The 4,725-nt window shown below is 37.7% G+C and overlaps 1 pseudogene; it reads left to right on the top strand.

Moving 5' to 3' along the window:
- The first annotated feature begins 4,039 nt into the window (after positions 1-4,039).
- Positions 4,040-4,459, top strand: Carhsp1-ps1 (calcium regulated heat stable protein 1, pseudogene 1; annotated as a pseudogene).
- The last annotated feature ends 266 nt before the right edge of the window (positions 4,460-4,725 follow it).

Raw genomic sequence — 4,725 nt, 5'->3', positions numbered from 1 at the left:
TCAGTATGCAGGTGAAAAATTAAGGAAGTATTTTAAAAACATATTCTACTGAGAAGGGCTCACAGACCATGTCTCAACGCATAAATTTTTAATTTATTAATTTTTTGACAATGTTATTGGAAATATTATAGGGCACAAAGCAGTTATAAATCTCCCTTTTACATTTATGATTCTAGTAAAATTGTAATAATGGAAGTTATGGTAGCACTGAAGGTAAAATTATAGAAAATTAGAGTAAGGAAATGCAGAACTAAACTAAAATTCTAGCAAAAGCATCTAGAAATTCAAGAGTGCAACAATTTAATCAAGGAGGCTTCACAATTAGAGACATTTTGGGGCTGGGGAGATGGATTTCTGGGTAAAGCCTTTCCTGGGCAAATATAAGAACCTGATTTCAGATTCCCAGAAGCCACATAAAAGTACCTTGTTATAATGTGTGTCTATAATTCCAGTCCCACTATAGTGAGGTGGGAGGTAGAAAGTAAAGAATCCCCAGACGCTTGACGACCACATACATGGAGTCCACCAAAAGGCACTGTCTTAAACAAGGTTAAAGGGCAGAACTAACACCTGAGATCATTCTCTACTTCAGCATATACGCTACAGTACAGACAATACCTGCATTTTTATACACAACACCTTCCACACACACACACACACACACACACACACACACACACACACACACACCCAAACACACATGCACACACTCAGGCAGCAAAAGTTCAAGATATTAAGATGGACATTAAGTAATCCACTGAATCAACCAATTACAGAATCGAAATATAACTGTGTCCATTTGATGTTGAAAAGTTATCTCATGAATTATAGAATCAATTCCTTTTATTGCTACAATTAAATCAATAGCATTGATAGTGGATTTAGCCCGCTTCATAGATAGTTTAAAATGAAGACATTTTCATTATTTTTTAACAGACAAAATTGAAGAATATCAACAGAAAAATAGTCATTAAAACATTATAAAGGTAATGTATCTTATATACAGAAGAATGGCCCTCTTTCAACAAATACCTTAAAAATAATGGCAAGTAGAATAATTCATGTCATATTTTTCCTGGGGCGATAAGAGTCAATTTTTGTTCATTATAAACTAAATAGGTAGTAATATCAACAGACCCCACAGTTGGGCTATGTTCTTCCTCCAGGAGTTCTCCAGTTAAAGTCCTCAATTGTGTCTAATCACTTTTCTGTCTCTACCAGTCATTGCTAAGTCTGAACTCTGAGCCCTTCCTAACCCTTTTATAACAATCTGTAACCTTTAGTTATAATACACAACACAACACAGGACAACAAAACACATACATCACTATGTGAAATATTGTAGAATGTGAGAATTAACATTAATAATTCAGGTTGGAATTAAAGAATGCATAATTGCCAGTGGCAGTTCGACCCAGTTTCAAAGAAATGATAATCAAAAGTGCTTGGTAAACTGAAGACAAGGACACGAACTTAGTTTGTGAATTTATTGTTATTCAATAAATTCTGACTTGTGGATAGGCATAAATGTGTCTGTCTACATACAGGCATGTATAAACACATGTCAGGGTTTTTGGCATAGTGCATTCATGATGAGGAAAATATTAGTCAACTTTGGGATAACCATTCAAAATTAAAAATAGAATAATAAATTTGTATTATGAAGGGAAAATAAAATCAGGAGGTTAAACCATCCATACCCAAAATACTCAGTTAAGAGGTGAAAAGGCCCAAAATGATAAAACAGAAACAAAAACTCAAATAACAAATGCAAACAATAAAACAATAAAAATCAAATGAAAAATATGTGAGGGATGAGAATTTCAGCACTGCAATTATGACAAATATAACAGAAATAAAATGAGTATTTTGTAGTATTCAAAAATGTAATTTTAACTGATGCAGGATCTCATATAGCCCAGGTTGGCATTAAAACTCACAGTGTAGCCAAGGGTGACTCTGACCTCCTGATTCTCTTGTATCTAATTCCACAAACTAGGAGCACAAACATGTACCACTATACCTACATCAATGAAGTTACACAAATTTAAAATTAATTGACCTGTATCTAAATCACATAGTTATAGTGACCAATTTTCTGCTGTGTCTGCTGACTATTATACTGAAAAAATCAATATGGAATGTTTCTGATATGGGAATATAGAGGTGTTCAAGCTTTTATCAACTGTTAAGTAGTCATAGCTTGCAGGGATGAGGATTCTGGAAACTAACCAGTCTCTAAAGCTATCTTGAACCAGTGACTTTTGAGTTCTGTCACACAGAATACAGTTGTTGAGTAGAGTTGAGAAGAAAACCAAAAATAATAAGTCAAAAACTTCAAGTGAGCATGGATTTGAGAAGAATTACCAATACCAAAGCAAATGGTTTTCATGGGACCAGTTTAGAAGAGTTCTCAGTCACAGATGCTAAATAAAATAATTATGACTAAGTTCAAACAGTTCAAAGTCATCATAAATGTACTTTAAGAGTACTACAGCAAAAGCTGAACAAAATAAAGAAGTAAATTTAGTATACGGAACTGAATTCAATAAAGAGATTCACTGGAGGAAAACAAACTGAAAGGATGATCAAGATAAAAAGCTCAGTCAGCCAACTGAAAGGAATAGTGGAAAGTCTCACCACTGAATGGGTCAGAATGGTGAGTCTGAAGCTGGGTAGAAGAACTAGTTAGTATTAATGAAAAATATCAAACATATGAATAGAACATGAGAAATCTTCAGGACATCACAAAAAGATCAACTCCATGAATCATGTGAGTAAATGAAGGAAAAATTACACGAGAGAGGCATAGAAACTATTTTCTGTAAACTTACACAAGAAGAAAGTTTCTGAGCATAGAAGACACTGGAAGGAAAACTACAGACTAAAGAAAAAGATAAACGCAGTCCAGGGTCCACAGAAGAAAAATAGACAATACTAAGACAGTTGGTCTGAAAAAGTGTGCAACATGACACAAAAAAGAAAACCCCAAATGACTATAAAATTATACATATCCTTCAATTAAAAACTCTAAATATTCCATGCATGTCCTTATCTCATTTAGAATGATATTTTCAAGTTCCATCCATTTGCCTGAACAATTCATGATGTCTTTGTTCTTAGTAGTTGAATACCATTCTATTGTGCAGATGGACCACATTTTTTTTTATCCATTCTTCAGTTGAGGTACGTCTAGGTTGCTTCCAGTTTCTACCATGAATAAAGCTGCTATGAGTGTAGTTGAGAAAGTGTCTTTGTAGGATGGTGGAGCATCTTTTGTATATAGTTCTACCTCAAGACCCAGCTATACCACTCCTGGTAGAACTATTTTCAGTTTTCTGAGAAATGCCAAAGTGGTTGTACAAGTTTGCACTCCCACCAGCAATGGAGGAGTGTGGCCCTTGCCAGCATCTTCTTTTACTTGAGTTTTGTTCTTAGCCATTCTGATGTGTGTAAGACAGTACCTCAGAATTGTTTTGATTTGCATTTTCCTGATGACTAAAGACTTTGAACATTTCTTTAAGGGCTTCTCAGCCATTTGAGATTCCTCTGTTGAGAATTCTCTGTTTAGCTCTGTACCCCATTTTTAAATTGGGTTACTCAGGCTGTTAGTGTCAAACTTCTTGAGTTCCTTATTAATTATGGATATTAGCCCTCCATTAGGTGTAGGGTTGGTAAAGATTCGTTCCCAAGCTGTAGGCTGCCAAATTGTCCTATTGACAGTGTCCCTTGTCTTTCAGAAGCTTTTCAGTTTCAAGGGGTCCCATTTTTTAATTGTTGATTCTGGAGTCTGAGATCTGTTCAAGAAATTGCCTCCTGTACCCATGTGTGAAGGCTATTTCCTGCTTTCTCTTCTATGAGATTTAGTGTATCCTGTTTTATGTTGAGGTCTGTAATGATGCACTTGGATGTGAGTGTTGTTCATGGTGAAATGAAGATGCTTGAGTCTCACTTAGAAGGGGGAATAAAATAATCATAAGAGTTCGAGTGAGAGTCAAAGCACAGCAGCTAGAGGAGTCCGACGGTTGCCAGGTCAGCCATGTCATCTGAGTCTCCTTCGCTGCCACCATAGCCCCCACACATGAGACTTCTGTAGGGCTATTGGATACCCCTTGTGCCCAGCATTGTTCTCCATCCACGATGAAGGGCAATGTGGTCCCTAGCCCTCTGCCTACATGCCAGACACTTCTCAGTGATGGTGCAGGCTTTGCAGCGCCCTGTCTACAAAGGAGACTGTAAATGCTTCTGCCGTTCCAAGGGTCATGGCTTCATCATCCTTGGTGATGGTGGTCCTGACATCTTCTTGCACATCTCTGATGTGGAAGGGGAGTATGTTCCGGTGGAAGGTGATGAGGTCATCTATGAGGTGTGCTCTATCCTGCCCAAGAATGAGAAACTCACCCACCTGGCACCAGGGACCACACATGAGACTTGGTTCAGGCACATCATCGGCTCCTAGGAACCTGCAAAACATCCTTCTCCTGGGCTTGAGGGAGACTTTAGGGGAAGAAGGAGCAGAGCCATCCTGGATATAACATTCTACCATACAAGACGGTTATGGCAAGCATGGTCCCTTTCAAGCATTTCCTGGAGGGAAGAGTTGCGGTCAGGCAAGAGGTGCTCTCAACCACCATCACAGCCTCCAGCCATTGCAACAAGCTCTCACTGTCTAAAAAGCATTAAAAGCATATGAAAAGGAGAGACACCTCTGGAGGCTGAGTGGAG

This window comes from Rattus norvegicus, chromosome 14, assembly GCF_021556685.1.
Source record: "Rattus norvegicus strain SHRSP/BbbUtx chromosome 14, alternate assembly SHRSP_T2T, whole genome shotgun sequence".
Lineage (NCBI taxonomy): Eukaryota > Metazoa > Chordata > Mammalia > Rodentia > Muridae > Rattus > Rattus norvegicus.
Note: the sequence above shows the minus strand (reverse complement) of the source record. Positions and strands in the feature narration are given on the sequence as shown.